Source organism: Equus przewalskii, chromosome 9, assembly GCF_037783145.1.
Source record: "Equus przewalskii isolate Varuska chromosome 9, EquPr2, whole genome shotgun sequence".
In the NCBI taxonomy this organism is placed as follows: domain Eukaryota; kingdom Metazoa; phylum Chordata; class Mammalia; order Perissodactyla; family Equidae; genus Equus; species Equus przewalskii.
This window is the reverse complement of record NC_091839.1, coordinates 26,720,281-26,740,602: the sequence shown is the minus strand read 5'-3', so window position 1 is coordinate 26,740,602 and position 20,322 is coordinate 26,720,281. Positions and strand designations below refer to the sequence as shown.

Here is a 20,322-nt window from a genome sequence, read left to right as displayed (position 1 = left end):
GAGCTTTGTTTCCTCATCTCCCTGGTGGAGATTATAACCTGTTCCCTGCTTACCTCACATGGGCATTATGAGAAAGGGAAGTTAATAGTTGCAAAAGTGTCAAACCAGTATTAGTTATCATTGTTGCTATAACTTTTGTTTTAAGACCTAGTGCCTGCCCTCAAGGAGTTCACAAGCTGTTTCTTGTAAGGACAAGGCATATGCGGCAATGAAAAAGACAGCCTAGACTCAGTGCCAGAGAAGTGGCATGGACAATACATGCTCCAGCAGTTGTGATCTGGGCCAGCTGGGTGAGCTTCCTGGACAAGCAGCTCGAACTGCATATTAAAGAATGAGTGGAGGGGCCAGCCCTGTGGCCGAGTGGTTAAGTTCTTGGGCTTCGCTTTGGTGGCTCAGGGTTTCGGCAGTTCAGATCCTGGGCACAGATCTAGCACTCCTCATCATGCCACGCTGAGGCAGCATCCCACATGCCACAACTAGAAGGACCCACAACTAAAATATACAACTATGTACTGGGGGTTTTGGGGAGAAGGAAAAATAAAATTTTGAAATAAAAAAAAAAGCAATGAGTGGAAACTGCTTGGGAGGCAGAGGAACAGTGAGGGGTAAGTTCAGAAAGATGGTTCAGGGCTAGTTTATGAAGGATCTTGGATGCCTGGCTAAAGAATTTGGACCAATTCGATAAGCACTACGGAGCCATTGAATGTTTTTGAGGAATCTGAGACAAGATTGGTATTCTTAGAGATTTGACGTGAAGTGTATCTGCATGCTTCTGCTGCACATAGTTTCGAGGATGATCAATGTAAGGAGAGGCTGGAGCGCTGCATGGCAGTAAAGAGCTGAAGATGTGAACTAAGGTAGGGCACTGAGGATATGTGAGGAGGAGGCAGTGAGGCTGGTGGCTTCCACACACCCAGGAGAGGTCTTCAGAGCCAGGAGCAATTCTCAGTTGCCCAGCAGGGGGTGTATGTCTAAATGGGGTAGAATGAAGTAAACTTTGCAAAGTTATGTTCACTAAAGTACCTTCCAGGAGCTGTTCCGAGAGGTCGTGTTCCTCATGGTTGTGAAATAATGCTGCTTGGATGTAACAGTCGAGTAGCAAGAAGGTCACTGGTTTGCTTCAGTTCCCGAATCTTGTACCAGTTAAAACAAAATCAGAACATTCAGAATAAGAATTAAAATCAATGTATAAGAAAAAGAAAAGAAACTGCCAATCTGTTTTCTGTGGTGGTTATCAGTTTCACCTTTCTGCCAGGAGTGTATGAGAATTTGCATTTCTTTAGATGCTCGCCAATACTTGGTGTCATCAATCTTTTTAATTTTAGCCATTTTAATATTTTGTTCCTTGCAAAAAGATGGAGCACAGTGTCTGGTGGTCTTGTCTTTAAGAAGCAACGTTTCCTCAACTAGGATCTTCCTTGTATACCAGAGGACATGGAGGTCATGGAGGGGGTCCTGCAGCAGGAAAAGGGCTCTGTAGCCAGTCTGGGCTGTGGTGCAGGCAGTCCTGCCACCAGGGCCTTATGATTCAGCAGGCCACCTGCTGGGAAATATGCAGTGTAGGGTGTTAGCAAGTCCCATCCAGGGAATCACAGTGCAGGCTGCTGAGGCTCTGGAGGAAGTCCATGCCACTTGCAGTACAGATTTATAAATCACAGTGAAACTCGTGTTGTGTCATTGTGCCCACATAAGAACAGAAGACTGGAATATGGGGCATCAAGTCTCCATGCATCCAGAATGATCCACTGTGAGGAGAGTTCTCTTGGACCATCCAAGTCATAAGGTCAGACGGGCACTGCTGAATTCCATTGTAAGGGAGAGATGTACAGGCAGGATCGAGCCAGATCAGCTCCAGAGAACACAAGCAGGCTGCATGAGTAGGTAGGGGAGACCCCAGCACGGTAGGAACAGCTCACTGCAGTGGGTGTCCTGGGTGATCTGCACAGCCAGCTAAGGGGAGGAGAAAGCCTGAGCTTGGGTTCTGCTTGGGTCACTTTGGTTTATGAGTGAAGGTGAAGTGAGTGTAGGCTGCGTCACAGTCACGTTCAGGGTATCCCTGAAAGATAATGGAGAAGCAACATTTTTCCAACGGGTTATGCTATATTGGGCCATCCATTTTGTGTGGGAAAATCATTATCCAAAGGTGACAATATACATGGATTCCAGGATAACAGCCTGGTGAGGAAGGAAAAGTCAAGAAGATGGTTGACAAGGAGGTCTGAAGTAAAGGCATGTGGATGTGGCAATGTGCACACAGTAGGAAGATTTCTGTCTGGCTTGTTGCAGTTTACTGTAATATATCACCAACCATGATGATGACATCCATGTCAAACAATGATGACATCAATTTTCTGGCACTCCAGGCAAACTCCTGGTGCTGGGACGTTGTACTGGCTGTTTCTTCTCTTAGAGCATCTTTCCCTAGTATCCAGATCTCTCCTTGCTCTCCTTTAATTGTGCTCTGGTATCATCTCTCTACAAGAACCATGACCCCTCTGTGTCCTAGTGAAATCCTCCTGACTCCACACGCCGCCGTAACTCAGAGCTGCTCTTCCTTTATGTCTCCACAGCACCTGTCACCTTCTAATTAACTATCACATAGAATACCTTTTATATTCCATATTATATTTTGTTACTTATTGGCTACTCCCCTCACTAAAGGCTGTGAACAAAGGCTACATGAGGACACATTTCTTTCTTCACTGATGTGTAACACATATCTAGATGAGCCTCTGAACCAGATGAGATGTTTAATGTTTTTGAAGCAATGAAACAGCACAAGGCTGTAGCTTCCTTCCACTCTTCCACCTCTTTCTACTCTCACTTGATTGTTTCTTTCTCTCTAAGTTTAATTTTCCTCAGCGTTCTCATGAGTGAAAAAAAAATCTACACTTTGTAGAACCCAGAGTTTCTCATTAGCCAAGTTTCCAGCTTAGCTATGGGCTTAGCTTAACTCTTTTACACCTTAGAACACAATGTTCTCTGCTTACCTCCTAAAGGTACTGAACCGAGTTCCAATGTTGGGGTGGGTTTTCCACACACCACCAAGCAATTCTCCAATGCCAGCTGTGTGTCCTACAATTTAATTCGATTCTGACACTGTCTACCTGAAGATAGCATCAGACCCCACAGGTTAAGGGGTCAGTGTTACAAGACTGCCTTCTCTCCACTTTAGACACGAGTTGCAAGTGCAGGTTGTCCCTTGTGCTTCTCACCAACCTGTGCTTCATCTCTTGCTCTGAGCCTCTTTCAAGGTGTTAATGAAATCTTGGACTTCCCTCATTATGTAGTTCATTTATTCATTTGTTTTAAAATCACACAGGTACAGAACTAGCAGGCTGTCTGTACCACCAGGCAATAGAGCTGCATTTACTGTTAGCCTCAATTTTGCCAGAGAAGTGAAGGCACATCCTGCCCCATCAGGCCCTTAGGAATTCTGAAATTAAGGTTAAAAGCACAATTAGTTTCTAGCTTAGGAATCATCTCTGTTTCCAGCCTTTAGAGTTGCATCCCTGGTCCTGTGACCACTGCATCAAGTAGGGCGGGGGGGGGGGGGGCGGGGGAAGTTAAGGTGATGTAGGAAAGAAAGAGAAAGAAAAGGAGCATAGCCATTTACACCAGTGTCCTTCCTTGGCCAGAATTGAAGAGTCATACCAGCACCTTCCCCACCCCTCTTCCCCAGATTCACCAGAAAAATAAATCTATCCCGTGGGGTGACACCTTTAGCCCCACTCTTGTTCATGGTGAGGTGAGCACACTCTCGTGAAGGCCTGTAAGCCAGCCCTTCATGCCTCTATTTCCCCCATTTTAGACAACCAATATTGTAATTGCCTCTTTCAATTCTCTATCCAACTAGTACTCTGAGGAGGATCTCTCTCTGCCCATTGTTGGACATTATGGGCTATTAAGTGTGTTCGTTTGAAGAGATGATGGTCAGCCATCTGTAATGGTGAAAAATTTTCTGTTCCAGTCCTTTTATTGCACTCTGAGCATTTGCATCTGCCATGGGGTAAGCAAATCCCAGTCCAGAGTCAGTGTCCATTCCTGTCAAGACCCATTTGTAGCCACCCCACCCCAGGGCTGCTGGCATCAGTCTGACTTTGGCAACTGTGATCAGGGCCTTCCCACCAGGGAATCTGCCACATAGCCATCTGCAGGCTCTGTCTCTCTTGCTGTCAGACACAGCAGCTCTTATTGGCATTTTGTGCCTCGGAGTGTGCAAGAGGACTCTGTCTAGATTCAGCCCATCTCTGCATTGCTGCAGTGCCCCCATGTCCTCTCATGTCATGAACCCAGGTGGGCACCTCAAGGGGGCACACAGGGATATCTGCTTGTTGATTCCAATCATCTTCCAAACCCAGAAGGGAGTTCTCCTGATGGGCGTGGGTATGTCCTACTTTAATGCATCCTCAAATTCCCATAGTGATTTCCATAGGGCTGTGCCCCATATGGACTTTCCTTTAGTAGGCCAGGTCTCCATTTTCCTCTTGCCTGACTAAATGGCCAGGCCATTGGTCATCACCTATGAGTCAGTAGCAACTGAAAAGTAGGGACTTTTACCACTGTTCAATTCTTCCGTCACTACTGGGGGAAAAGTATGCATGTCAGCCCACCAAGCTGATTTGTTTTTACCTTCTTCAGTCACACTGGTGTCCTTCCAAATGGGATGTTGTCCACTCATCTTGGAACTGCCATCCACAAACCAAGCAGCTCTTTGTAGAGCACTGCCTAAGTGATAGTGAATCCAGTAGGTCCTCACACAGTTCCATCCTAGAGGAGACAAGGCTCCTTGATCATATCTCCTCCTTGCATCTCCCAGGCAGCATGATCCTATATAAACCATTTCCATTTTATGACGAGACTCTACTGGGCACTGCCATCCCGATTAGAGTGTTTCAGTTCTCTAGTCCAAAGTCTCAGTAGACTTCACTGGGAGGCACTCACAGGCTTTTGCCATAAACCCCACTATATGCTCCACAGATCTATGTCACAGAGAATTTCTTTCTCCCAGCACTCCCGCTTCTATTCCACGCTGTGTGGGCTCTGGCAATCTTACTGGATCCCATCTAGCATGTCTAATTAACATTCCTGAAGGGCTGATTTGCCTGCCTTCTGTTTACAGTACTAGGAAGGGGATGCATCCCCCAGTCAGATACAATTTCCGTCCTCTTAATACAATAGCTAAAGCATCATGTAAATGTATAGCATCTAATAATTCCCAAACATAGGGGACATTTTTAATTTTATTTCTGCTGGAAGTAAGGAAGCTACATTGCTTCCACAACATTCCAAAATCATGAGCTACTCTGAAAGTATAAATATTGGCAGTTTTGCCCCTGGGTGAAATACCAGCCCATGTAAGAGCATGTAATTCAACCTGTTGGGCCAAAATAGTCATAGGTAAAGGTGCTGCCTCAACCATGTCAAAAGGAGTTGCAATAGCACGCCCAGCACAGTGTTTGCCGTTGTCACCTTTTGAATCAGAACCTTCAGGGAACCGTGAAAAGTCAGCATTACCCAAAGGAGTTTCTTGCTGGTCATCACAAGAAATCAAGAGGTGTTCTGTCAGCATTAAGCAGTTCAGAGTGACCTCGTTGGTAACAAAGGGGAGAAGAGTAGCAGGGTTAAGGTCATTACAACATAAAAGAGTTATGTGAGGAGCAGTTAATAAAAGGATTTTGTAGAAGGTCAGGTGTCTGACTGAAATAAGTTGAGTGTGGTGAAAATTCAGGAGGGCTTCTACTGCATGAGGAACAAAGATAGTTAAAGGGGATCTCATAATTTTCCCAGTGGCCTTAACTGAAAGGGAAGTGGTAGTTATGGCTCTAAGACAAGGGGGGGTTCTCCCTGTGCCACAGGGTCTAGTTGCTGGCAATAATACCCTATGGGCCGATGGTGGTCCCTGCGTTTTTTAATGACTACCCCAAGGGCATTCCTTCCTTTTCAAATACAGCAAAGAAGAAGAGAATCTGATAATTGGGATGTCCAAGGGCAGGCAGTTTCATCAAACTCTCCTTTAAGGCCTTAAATTCTGTGTCACCCGGTTCTTCCCATAAAATTGGGTCAGAGTTGTTGTTCTTTAGTAAAACATACAGAGGTTTGGCCATAAGAGGAATCTAGTTTTGTCAATAACCAACTAGCCTGAGAAAACCTCACAGCTGGCACTTCCTTTTGGGTTTTGGGAACAATAGGACACCATGCAGCCTATCTGGATCGAGGTATAGCCCTTGTTCTGATATCAGATGCCCTAAATATTGAACCTGGGGTTGGGCAAACTGCAGTTTCTCCTTGGTGACCTTACATTCCTTTAAGGCTAAAAGCTCTAGCAAGTGAATGCTGTCTCCCTGTGAGGAGACTTGGGAGGGAGAGCAAAGAAGCAAATTGTCCACATTTTGCAACAAAGTAGAACCCCTAGGGAGCTTTATATCGTCCAGATCAGCCTTCAGGACTTGTGAGAAATAAGAACAACTCTTAGTAAAACCCAGAGGCATTACTGTCCAGGTGAATTGTTTTCCTTCCCAAATGAAGGCAAGAAGGCATTGGCTAGCTTTATCAACTGGAATACTAAAGAATGCACTGCATAAATCAATTCCAGTGAAACAGTTTGATTCCAGAGGAACAGGACCAGTTCCAATGGAATGGCCTGCTTTGGAAGAGTCAGGCTGAAGAGCAGCCTGAGCACTCACAGATGAATCAAGGCCTTAACCAGGAGATGATGAAGCCTTAAAATAGAAGCCAAACAGAGACTGGAGAGCTTCAAAATGCAAAGAGAGTGGCAGCTCGGATCCAAAAGGACTTACCCTCCAACTGCAGGTTTGGCGAGGAAAGCAGTCAGCTGAATGGGCTCTTGTGGGCACCGCACCTGTTTGCTCACCAGCCTCAGGGTCATCGGGGGGGTCTTCTCTGGATCCCTGTATGGGCCACCAAAATGTTGACCTTAAACAAATAGACAGGGGGCCAGCCCCATGGCCGAGTGGTTAAATTCACGCTCCAATTCCACGGCCCAGGGATTTGCTGGTTCAGATCCTGGGCATGGACACAGCACTGCTCATTAGGCCACATTGAGGCAGCGTCCCACATGCCACAACTAGAAGAACCCACAACGAAAACATATACACCTATGTACTGGGTGGGATTTAGGGAGAAAAAGCAAGAAAAAAACAAATAGCCAGCAAAAATGGGTTTATTCGAGATCAACGAAGAATTCCAGTTTGAGATCTGCAACCACAGAAAGCCATGTGTAAGTCCCCAGCAACAAGGGCTCTATAAAAACAAACTCGAGGGCCCGGCCTGGTCGCGCAGCGGTTATGTTCGCACGTTCCGCTTCTTGGCAGCCCGGGGTTCGCCAGTTCAGATCCCGGGTGCGGACATGGCACCACTTGGCAAAAGCCATGCTGTGGTAGGCGTCCCACGTATAAAATAGAGGAAGATGGCATGGATGTTAGCTCAGGGCCAGTCTTCCTCAGCAAAAAGAGGAAGATGGGCAGTAGTTAGCTCAGGGCTAATCTTCCTTAAAAAAAAAAAACACAAAAACAAACAAACTCTATTAGAGAGGCAAAGAGGAAGTCGGGATGGCTATTGTAAACAGAGTCCACCAGAGGAATTGAGATTTCGAAAGGTGGTGGCTTTTCGTTGTGACAGTCTCTTTTGGCTGAACTGTTGTTGGGCAAGAAGAGGAAGTCTTGCTTCTTCCCGTTGGGTTTTGCTATGGACACAGAGCGTGAGAGCTCTCTCTTCTGGTTTCCCAACTGCATTTTAAACAAGATTTCTGTTTATGAATTTTTTTTAAAAGATTGGCACCTGAGCTAACAGCTGTTGCCAATCTTCTTTTTCTTCTTCTTCTCCTCCCCAAACCCTACCAGTATGTAGTTGTATATTCTAGTTGTAGGTCCTTCTGGTTGTGCTAGTGGGACACCACCTCAGCATGGCCTAATGAGTGGTGCCATGTCCTCATCTAGGATCTGAACCAGCAAAACTCTGGGCTGCCGAAGCAGAGTATGCGAACTTAACCACTTGGCAACGGGGCCAGCCCCTGTTTATTAATTTTTACATCACTTAATCACAAGAAACGCAGGTACCCTGTACACAGGAATCACAACAGAAAGATGGAATGTTCTTGAACATGTATCAAAATCACCTGAAGGCTTTCAAGACACAGATTCTAGGGCCTGACCTCAAGTGCCTGATTCAGTAGGTCTGAGTTCAGGACTGAGAATGAGCATTTCCAATGAATTCCCCAGGTGACACTGATGGTGAAAGGTCCAAGGATCAGACTACGAAAACCACAGTTCTGTGATGTCCTGGCTGCCTGGTTCCAGGCCCAAGTCCACCAAGGTGGAGATTTGCAGGCTGCAAGGAGTAGATCCCGGTTTTCTCACCCACATCCCCTGAGCGTCTCTGCAGTGAGAAGAGCAGTTCAATGGCCAGCTATGCTTGTGTCCCAAGCCCCTCAATGCTCATGAACCCTAAGGGACTCCACCTATCAAAGCCAGCTAGTCACCTGCTTCTTCTGCCCCAAACTTATTCCAAATATACCTCCATGGCTCAACTGCCTGCTTATCAAGCAGGACTGCTTTACTACGATGTGCAATACTATATTTTACCTCCTCACTTCTGGGCACACTTGTCTTCCTTCCATTTCATGGTTTCTACCTGTGATATTGTGATTTATAATAAGAAATATATGTGTATATATATATGTACGGTTCTTGTCCCCATTTCTGGCATGGAGCTCGTAAAACCTTTAGAATTTCCTAAGTGATAAGAGTGACAAAGGTGTCTTGATATTCATAACAAACCCATTTCAACCACACCTGAGTTTATGTTAATAAGGTGAATTTTGGAAAGCACCTAAGAATAGGTGCTGGTTGCAGGGGAACTAACAAAATGATTGGAGGTTGGAACCTTCAGTCCCACCCCTCTGACCTCCAGGTGGCTGGAGGTTGAATCAATTACTAATGGCCAATGATCTGGTCAAGCACGCCCATGTAATGAAGCCTCCATAAAAGTCCAAAAGAATGGGGTTTGGAGAGCTTCCAAGTTGGTGAACAGGTGGAGATGCTGGGAGAAGGGTGAGCTCAGAGAGAACATGGAAGCTCTATGCCCTTTCCCACAGGCCTTGCCCTATACATCTCTTCCATCTGGATGTTCTTGAGTTATAGCCTTTACTAATCAACTGGTACTGTAGCAAGTAAAATGTTTCTGTGAGTTCTGTGAGCTGTTCTACCAAATTAATCCAGCCCAAGGAGGGGATTGTGGGAACCTCTGAATCATAGCCTGTTGGTCAGAAGTGTTACTGAGCAAGGGCTCGCCACCTGATGCATACAGAAGCCCATAACCATGGCAGACGGATCTTTGAGAAAAGAAGCAGTTTATTGTGCAGTCGATTGGTAAGGAGACAGAAGGACAGGCTCTCAGCTCTGTCTCCCTGATCCAAGGTTTGCGGTAAGGTTTAAGGGACCAGGGAAGATAGGCTGGTGTGTAGAAGCACTGGCAGGATGAGTTTCAATTGGCAGATCAAAATTTTCTCGTCTGTGCATGCTCCTGACTGGATCATGGCCCCTGAAAAATAGCTTTAACATCCTGCTATTAAGATGCAGTCAGTTATGGGAGGTTAGCAGGGAAAGCAGGTGACAGGGTAAAGCTGGTATGTAAATTTAAGTCACAAGAGTTTCTAGAGATTTAGCATCATCCTCACCTTCCTGGCACAGAGAAGGAGGCACCCTTACAAATGGAGATATCTCTTATAAATGTAAATTTCCCTTACAAATGGGTAACTTCTACTAGGTATTCAGAGCTTTTCTTATGTCAGCTGTTGTTTTAATAATCATCAGCTCAAAATAGCCCTAATGCCAAAGAGGCATATTTTGGGGTAGCAAATTCTGTTCTTCGTCCTGTGGTTACAGAAGAACAGGTAACAACCTGGACTTGCAGTTGGCATCTGAACTAGGGGGCAGTCTTGTGGGACTGAAACCTTAACCTGTGGGATCTGCCGTTATCTCCAGGTTGAGGACGCCTAGCTGGTGTCAGAGAATGCTGGTGTGGAGGAAAAAAACCCCACTCCTTGGAATTGGGTGCAGAATTTTACTATCACATTCTAACTTCCTATATAATTTAGTAATTTTCTTTCCTATTATCTGCCTGTGTTCTTTGAAGAATTTAAGCTGCATGAGTACTGGAGTCTTTGTCTCTCCAGTTTCCTAATATTTCTGGTCCTGGACCAGGTGGGACCGGGGTCCTGGGTGAGACCTGGCCCATAGTGTGGGTTCTTAACCTCATGCAGGAAAGAATTCAAGAGCAGGTCAGGAGAGATTATGCAAGTTTACTGAGAGGCAAATCCAGGCTGGTTAGAAAGAAAATGAGGAAGGAAAGCAGCCTGGGCTTGATAGTGGCTCAACACAAGGTTGACATATGGGAAGCCATATTGTAGGAAAAAAACCATATTATAACTTTGAATGACTTCTGACTAACTAACTCTGCTGGATACCCACCCTCCAGGAGATCCACCTGCTCTGCAGATTTTATGAGCCCTGCTTGTACACGTACTTCCCAGCTGCAACAAGACTATAACTTCGTTCTTTTGAGTTCCTTAGGAATATGATGGCCCCAGAACAGAGAGTCTATGCTGATCGCCATCATCAATGAAAACTGAAAGATCTGGTATGGTGACTCCTGGGTCAACATTCTTAGCCTCCTCCCCTATAACCCACTGGCCTATATAAACGCTTCAAGATTCTGTGCCCCCTTATGATAGTTCTTTGGACATCAGTCATCCATCTTCCCTCTTGCTAGCAAGCTATAATAAAATGCCCTTTCTCTGCCACCATCTTGCCTCTTGACAATTGGCTTTTGTCTCCTGATGAGCAGATTGTGCCCTTTGTGCAGCAATAGAAATCTGGCGACCACGAAGGGACTATAAGTCTTGCTGGTGGCCAATTGACCTTGGATGGGTGACCTCTCAGGTAAGTCCCTGGTGGCTGCTGAGGCTCTGTTTATCTCTGGGATCTGCCCTTCCTGCTCTCCTTTGCCGAAGCTGGCTGCCTCCTAACGCTCCCTATGTGGAAAGAGAAACGGCTGCTTCTGGTGGATTGATGGGCTCACATCGGGAGTATGGTAAATCACCTTGTGAGTGCACCACTGAGAACTTTCTCCCCCCTCCATCTGGGGTCCCCTCTGTGAGAAGGAGGGACCATCTTGTTAATAGGGTGCCCTACCAGAGTGAGAAGAGGTATAAAAACCTAGGAACTGATTCACTGGTGTCTGAGTTTTCTATGTCTGTGCTTGTGTCTATGTCTGTAAAGAGCTCCAGGATCAGACGTCTTTTGGGTAAGTGACCTTGTTGAAATGCACCTGTGCCTAAAATTGTCTAACATCTCATCAGGATTGTGGGTTAGAGGCCCCACTGGTGAGATTTGGCTGCTGGGTTAAAGTTCCAAGGCTAGGATTGTGGAAGATGGTATAAAGGGGTTATAGCCACTGGGGCACTCAAAAGAATCAGGTTAGAGTCCTGAGCTCTGGGTTAGAGTCCCAGATGTATTGGATTTTAGTGTCTGTTCATGCTTGTCTATGCCTGATGGTTCTATTTCTTAAAATTGGCTGTTTGGGGCTGAATTTCTCAGTGACCATAATAAACTCTCTTTAGAAATTACCTTGTTTGTTGTGGCCACCTTGGGAGAAGCTCCTTGAAACAAGGATAACTGTAAACAGCTGGCAAGATAACCTGGGGTAATTTAAAATTACAGTGGTCATTTTGGGCTCTTTTTTGAGCCTCCAAACCAAGGAACAAGCAAAAATCTTTAATCTTTAAAGAGTCAAGGGCTCCACCTTCCAACTCAAAGTTTCCAGAAGCTGTAAATGTTTACAGAGAATCACAGAATCTTACCAAGCTTGTTTTGTGTCCTGAGGGCTTGGTTTGATAATTTTCAGGTTGGGGGGGGGGTCCCAAAAATGGTCAGACAAAAATATGGTTGCACCCCATTTTGCAGTAAGAGAGAGTTGGAGAGAAATGTAGGTGGCACTCCTGTTGGTGGCTGAGTCCTACCAAACTGCTGTCAGCCTCAGGGGAATTACATTGGCCATTAGAAGAAAGCCTTGGTTGGGCCTTCATTGGAAGGCTCTTGATTTCAGGGATGCTTGAAATTTTCACGATCTGATTCTAGCTGCAGCATAAATATACTTTTGACCAGTGATGTATAAATTCTGAAATAATGGGAAACGCTCATTCCATGCCCACCTGTAGCCCGTTAGGCTACATTCTCCTGAATTGGATGACTTTTAGCTATAAGTAAGTAGTATGAGCTACAGAGTACTCATTGTATTGACACTTCTACTCCCAGAGACAGTCGTTATTTTTTCTTGTCTCTTTTTTGTGTGTGTCTCTTTTTTGTTTTGTGTCTCTTTTTTGTCTGTCATAAAAAGGGAAAACCATAGAGCAAGATGAGACACTCCATCAGCCTGTTGTCTGGGTGGGCCTCAGTGGGCTTTGCTGTAGGGCCTGCCTATGGAATATGCACAGAAGGGGGAAGCTGTTGCTAAGGGCGTCTTGGAAGCCAAAGGACTGCAATATTGGTGGGTGTGGGTTGAGCAGTTAAGAGCCATTAGGGCACTTGCCACCTGAAGAAGTCTCCTGTGAAAGAATGAGTTCGTCACAGAACAGGGTATATGACACAGGTCCCCCCACCAACTTCAAGAAAATGTCCGTGCAATGATGAGGTATTCTGTAAAACATACGCAATCCCCAACCCTGTGGCACCTCCTTCCTAGGTATTAGTCTGGCTCCGAGAGACCCAAAGCGTAGCTAAAACTGTTGATGTGTATATAAGATGAGGCTTTGTTTTTTGTTTTTTTTTTTTTTGGTCTGGTGCTATGTCTTGAGAGCTTGGCTTTGTGACCTCTCTGGTCTTGAGGGGTCCCAGTGAAACCTGCAGAAAGTTAGCCATTGATGATTAAGTAACTAGGAACTAAAGTGTTTTTTACTTTTTGCAGTTACTGATTGTAGCTTTTAGCTGTTTAACCCACCCATTGTTAATTGTGCTGTTTAGGCAATATGCTATCTGACTCCCACTAGCCTCCTATAGATAACACCTCCCTGGAGCCTGGGTCACTATGATAATGGGTGTGGGAGCTGTTCTTCAGGAATTAGAACTCCTTGTCCACTTCAGGCTGGTTGAGACCACCAACTCATCAACTGGGCCCGAGGAGATGTCCAATAAGTGACCTTTTGATGTCAAGAGGCTAAAAACTCCACCCTCAGGTCCTGCTAATGCCGCCACTTTGTGAAAATGGGTCCTATGAAGAGGTATGAAGTCTGACTATGCTTGTGCAGATCATCAATTACCTCACTTCTCCTCACCTCCAATCACGTCTCTCCGCAATTCAGACCACCTTTCCCCTATCCCATAAATATCCCTGAGTCCCTGTTTTCAGGGATGCAGATTGAGACTCATGCTCTCACTTCTTCGCATGGCTGCCTTGTGACTAAACCCTCTCTCTGCTGCAATCTCGTCATCTTGGTGTTTGGCTTTCTGGGTGGTGGGCACAAATGAACCTGGTTCATTAACACTGGTCCATCAGGGGCCTTTGTCTTCTCAACCTTTGTTGCTTGTCAGTGCACTACCACCTGTGCAGCAGAAGCCTTTGCTTTCTTGGACTGTTTTTGGGAGTGAATGCTCTGGATCTGGCGAGGGCTATTCCTTTTGCACTGTCTTGTGGGGATGCCTCTTGCATCCATTGTTAAGCCATAAATGCTTGTAGACATTGGAACGTTAAAAACTGATAAGGCTGGCCGGCCCCATGGCTGAGTGGTTAAGTTCACATGCTCTGCTTCGGCAGCCCAGGGTTTTGCCGGTTTGGATCCTGGGTGTGGACATGGCACCACTCATCAAGCCATGCTGAGGCGGCATCAACATGCCACAACTAGAAGGACCCACAACTAAAAATATACAACTATGTACCGGGGGGCCTTTGGGAGAAAAAGGAAAAATAAAATCTTTTAAAAAAAACTGATAAGGCAAATATGACCCAGAATCTCCATCTTGCAGCAAACTTGAGTGGTTTCCCTGTGCCGTTGTGACGTATTGGACAGGTAGATCAAATTCTAACGTCATTTAAGTTACAACCCAATTTCTGAGAAATTAAGAGCAATTATGCTTAAAAAATATCCTTGCAAGACTGGAAATGCAGCTCTAGAGGCAGTTCAAGTTCAACCCATTTCCCTTATCTGAAAGAGCTTGCAAATCCTCTAGGGAATATCTAGCCCATTAATTTCTAAGACTGAAGGGGAAAAAAAAGGAAAAAACAAGAAAAACAGCCAGAAGAGTGCCCTTGCCAATAATCTAGCATCTTGAGTGTCTCCCCACAAATATTAGAAAAGAAGTCTTAAAACAAAATTTGGATTCATAACTAGGGAGCATTTTACCCAATTCATGGCAGTAATTTTAAAACAACAGCTGTTTAGTCTCTGTGTATGTGTGTCTATATGTGTATGTCACATGTACGTGATATTTTTACCTCTGGATGGTATGGGCAAAATTTAAGAGCTCTGTTTAATTGGCTTAAGTTAAGCACATACCTAAATTATTTCTAAATGGAAGAGAAGTTAACCCAAATGTCTTTTAAATTACATGATATAAATTAATCTTTGGTAACGGAAAGCTTATTTTAGTTTGTTGGTTTGATTAAAATGGACATGTTTTCAGAGTCATCAGCACTGGATATTATGCAGACGTGCAGCCTTTATTGGTCAAATAAGCTGAGGTTATCTCTACTGAAAACTGGTTAGCAAACACAATAACTTAAAATGATGGCTAATTTGTCTAATGTCTCATGAAGTTGTGTAGGCAGTCTAAGTAATTGCTGGAAGCAAGTAAACTGAATAAATGTAAAAAAGGTAAATTTTGGGGGGAACTTTTTAACAATGATTATGCATTATGATGTATGTACTTAAAACAACTTAAGACTATGGCTAACTGCTTTAGTGTCTCATGAAGTTTTTGTCAGTAACCTAAATATGATTGTTACAAATAAATTGTCTAGATGTAAGTGAGATAAGAGTTTATAGACAAACTTTTTAAAAAATTCTTTTTTATTTGAGTTCATAATAGTTTACATCATTGTGAAATTTCCATTGTACATTATTTCTTTTCTGTCACCACATAGGTGCTCCCCTTCAACCCCTGTGCCCACCCCCCACACCCCTTCCACTAGTAACCACTGAACTGTTTTCTTTGTCCATGTGCTTGTTTATATTCCACATATGAGTGAAATCATCTGGTGTTTGTCTTTCTCAGTCTGGCTTATTTTGCTTAGCATAATTCCCTCCAGGTCTTTCCATGTTGTTGCAAATGGGATGAATTTGTCTTTTTTTCTGGCTGAGTAGTATTCCATTGTATGTATATACCACATCTTCTTTATCCAATCATCAGTCGATGGGCACTTGGATTGTTTCCATGTCTTGTCTATTGTGAACAGTGCTGCAATGAACATAGGGGTGCATATTTTATTTTGGATTGTTGATTTCAAGTTGTTTGGGTAGATACCCAGTAGTGGGATAGCTGGGTCATATGGTAGTTCTATTTTCAGTTTTTTGAGGAATCTTCATACTGTTTTCCATAGTGGCTGCACCAGTTTGCATTCCCACCAGCAGTATATAAGAGTTCCCTTTTCTCCACACCCTCTCCAACATCTGTTATTTTTAGTCTTAGTGATTATAGCCATTTTAACAGGTGTAAGGTGGTACCTTAGGGTAGTTTTGAGTTGCATTTCGCTGATGATCAGTGATGTTGAACATCTTTTCATGTGTTTATTGGCCATCTGCATATCTTCTTTGGAAAAATGTCTGTTCAGATCCTCTGCCCATTTTTTGATCAGGCTGTTCATGTTTTTGTTGTTCAGTTGAGTTCCTTGTATATTATGGAGATTAACCCCTTATTGGATATATAATTTGCAAAAATTTTGTCCCAATTAGTGGGTTGTCTTTCGGTTTTGATCCTACTTTCTCTTGTCTTGCAGATGCTCATTAGTCTGTTGAACTCCCACTTGTTTATTTTTTCTTTTCTTTCCTTTGTCTGAGAAGACGTGGTATTTGTAAAGATCCTTTTAAGTTTGATGTCAAAGAGTGTACTACCTATGTTATCTTCCAGGAGTTTTATAATTTCAGGACTTATCTTCAAGTCTTTGATCCATTTTGAGTTTATTTTTGTGTATGGCATGAGATAATGGTCTACTTTCATTCTTTTGCATGTGGCTGTCCAGTTTTCCTAACACCATTTATTGAAGAGATTGTCTTTTCTTCATTGTGTGTTCTTGGCACCTTTGCTGAAGATTAGCTGTCTGTAGATGTGTGGTTTTATTTCTGGGCTTTCAGTTCTGTTCCATTGATCTGTGTGCCTGTTTTTGTGCCATTACCCTGCTGTTTTGATCACTATGGCTTTGTAGTACATTTTGAAGTCAGGCATTGTGATGCCTCCGGCTTTATTCTCTTTTCTCAGCATTCTTTTAGCAATTTGGGATCTTTGGTTGCCCCATATGAATTTTAGGATTCTTTGCTCTATTTCCATGAAGAATGTCATTGGGATTCTGATTGAGATTGCATTGAATCTGTAGATTGCTTTGGGTAGTATGGACATTTTAGCTATGTTTATTCTTCAAATCCATGTGCATGGAATCTCTTTCCATCTCTTTATATCATTATCTATTTCTTTGAATAATGTCTTATAGTTTTCATTGTCTAAGTCCTTCGCCTCCTTCGTTAAATTTATTCCTAGGTACTTTATTCTTTTTTTGCAACTGTAAATGGAATTGTATTCTTGAATTCTCTTTCTGTAAGTTCGTTATTAGAGTGCAGAAATGCAACTTATTTTTGTAAGTCGATTTTGTACCCCACAACTTTATTGTAGTTGTTAATTATTTCTAATAGTTTTCTGATGGATTCTTTAGGGCTTTCTGTATATAAGATCACGTCTTCTGCAAACAATGAGAGTTTCACTTCTTCACTCCCTATTTTGATTCCTTTTATTCCTTTCTCTTGCCTAATTTTTCCGGCCCAAACCTCCAGTACTATGTTGAATAAGAGTGGTGATGGTGGGCATCCTTGTCTTGTTCCTGTTCTCAGAGGGATGTTGTTCAGTTTTTCCCCATTGAGTCTGATGTTGGCTGTGGGTTTCTCATATATGGTCTTTATTGTGTTGAGATAATTTCCTTCCATCTCCATTTTGTTAAGAGTTTTTATCGTGAGTGGCTACTGGATCTTGTCAAATGCTTTCTTTGCATCTATTGAGGTGATCACATGGTTTTTATTCCTCATTTTGTTAATGTGGTGTATCACATCGATTGATTTGTGCACGTTGAACCAGCCCTGTGTCCCTGGAATAAATCCCACTTGATCATGATGTATGATCTTTTTGATGTATTGCCAATGTATATTTTGACGTATTGATGTATATTTGGGTTGCCATCATTTTGTTGAGGATTTTTGCATCTATGTTCATCAGCAATATTGGCCTGTAGTTTTCAGTTTTATGTTGTCCTTGTCAGGCTTTGATATCAGAGTGATGTTGGCCTCATAGAATGTGTTAGGATGTGTACCATCTTCCCTAATTTTTGGAGTAGCTTGAGAAGGATAGGTGTTAAATCCTCTCTGAAGTTTGGTAGAATTCCCCAGGGAAGCCATCTGGTCCTGGGCTTTTATTCTTTGGGATGGTTTTTATTACTGTTTCAATCTCTTTACTTGTGATTTGTCATTCAGATTCTGTATTTCTTCTTGATTCAGCTTTGGGAGATTGTAGGAGTCTAAGAATTCATCCATTTTCTCTAGATTGTCCATTTTGTTGGCATATAGTTTTTCATAGTATTCTCTTATAATCCATTGTGGTATCCATTGTTATTTCTCTCTTTCATTTCTAATTTTATTTATCTGAGCTTTCTCTCTCTCTTTCTTTGTAAGACTGGGTAGATGTTTGTTGATTTTATTTATCTTCTCAAAGAACCAGCTCTTTATTTCATTGATCCTTTCTATTGCCTTTTTTGTTTCTATAGCATTAATTTCTACTCTGATTTTTATTATTTCTCTCCTTCTACTGACTTTGGGCTTTGTTTGTTCTTCTTTTTCTAATTCACTTAGGTGTAGTTTGAGATTGCTTATTTGGGTTTTTTCTTGTTTGTTAAGGTGAGCCTGTATTTCAATGAATTTCCCTCTTAATATGGCTTTTGCTGCATCCCATACGAGTTGGAGTGGTGTGTTTTCATTTTCATTTGTCTCCAGATATTTTTTATTTCTCCTTTAATTTATTCAACAATCCATTGCTCATTCAATAGCATGTTGTTTAGTCTCCACATCTTTGTCCTTTTCTCAGCTATTTTCTTGTAATTAATTTTTAGCTTTATAGCATTGTGATTGGAAAAGATGCTTATTATTATTTCAATCTTCTTAAATTTATTAGGCTTGCCTTGTTTCCCAGCAAGTGGTCTATTCTTGAGAATGTTCCATGCACACTTGAGAAGAATGTGTATTCTGCTGTTTTTGAATGGAGTGTTCTATATATGTGTAAGTCCATCTGGTCTAGCTTTTCATTTAATTCCACTGCATCCTTGTTGATTTTCTGTCTGGATGATCTGTCCATTGATGTGAGTGAAGTTTTGAGGTCCCCTACTATTTTTGTGTTATTATTAAATCTTCTTTTAAGTTTGTCAATAGTTGCTTTATGTATTTTGGTGCTCATGTGTTGGGTGCATAGATATTTATAAGTGTTATTTCTTCTTGATGGAATGTCCCTTTGATCATTATATACTGCCCCTCTTTGTCTCTCTTTACCTGTCTTATCTTGAAGTCTACTTTGTCTGATATAAGTATTGCAACATTTGCTTTCTTTTTTTGCCATTACCTTGGAGTATCATCTTCCATCCCTTCACTCTGAGCCTGTGTTTGTCATTGGGGCTGAGATGTGTTTCCTGGAGGCAGCATATTGTTAGGTCTTGTTCTTTAATCCATTGCACCACTCTGTGTCTTTTTTTTTTTTTTGGAGAATTCAATTCGTTTATATTTAGGGTGATTATCAACATATGAGGTCTTAATGCTGCCATTTTGTCACTCATTTTCCAGTTCTCTTGCATTTCCTTTGTTTCTTGTCCTGTGTATTTTGGCCTACCAATCAAGTAACGTAGTTTTTTATGTTGTGTTTCTTTGTTTTCTTATTATTTATTATTTGTGCCTCTGTTTTGCTTTTTTGTTTAGTGGTTACCCTGAGGTTTGTATTTAAGATCATGTAGACAAGATAGTCCCTTTTCTGATGGTCTCTAATTTCCTTAGACTAAACGGATTCAATCCCTTTCCTCTTCCCCTCCTAAGTTGTTTTCTCACATCTTATTCCATCTTATGTTATGAGTTTGTGGTTAAAATGACAAGATTATTTTTGTTTTTAGAGTTTTCCTTCCCTTTGTCCTTAATGCTATATTTGAGTATTTGCTATCCTGCTCTGATTCTGTCTACCTGTTTAACTCCTTACTCCAATCTTTGTAACCTTTTTCTTCCCTTTTGTATGAGTGCCTTCTTGAGGATTTCTTGTAGGGGGGAGTCTTGTGGCTATGAACTCCCTTAATTTATGTTTGTCTGGGGAAGTTTTTATTTCCCCATTATATCTGAAGGATATTTTCGCTGGATAGAGCATTCTTGGCTGAAAGTTGTTGTCCTTCAATGATTTGAATATGTCATTCCAGTCTCTCCTAGCCTGTAAGGTTTCTGCAGAGAAATCCGCTGAAAGCCTGATGATGGTTCCTTTGTAGGTTATTTTCTTCTCCCTTGCTGCCCTTAGTATTCTTTCTTTGTCATTCAGTTTTGCCAGTTTCACTACTATATGCCTTGCAGTAGGTCTTTTTACATTGACATATTTAGGAGGTCTGGCAGCCTCTTCCACATGGATTTCCTTCCCCAGGTTTTGGAAGTTCTCTGCCATTATTTCTTTGAACAAGCTTTCTACCCCATTCTCCTTCTCTTCTCCTTCTTGAATATCTATAAGTCTTATGTTGCATTTCCTAATTGAGTCAGATTTTTCTCGGAGACTTTCTTCATTTCTTTTCAGTCCTAATTCTCTCTCCTCCTCTATATAGAGCATTTCAATATGTCTATCTTCAATTATGCCGATACACTCCTTTATGGTGTCTGCTCGAGCATTCAGGGAATCCATATTTTGTTTTATGTCTTCCATTGTCTCTTTCATCTCTAGTATTTCTGATTGATTCTTCTTTATAGTTTCAATCTCTTTTGTGAAGTAGCTCCTGAACTCATTAAATTGTTTCACTACATTCTGTCTTACCTTGTTGAGTTTTTTG

The 20,322-nt window shown here is 42.5% G+C and overlaps 1 protein-coding gene across 1 annotated transcript in view; it reads left to right on the top strand.

Annotated features, from left to right (window-relative positions):
- Nucleotides 1–20,322, top strand: part of LOC103544309 (zinc finger protein 814-like) — a 100,741-nt gene that overhangs the window by 60,088 nt on the left and 20,331 nt on the right. The window lies entirely within an intron of this gene.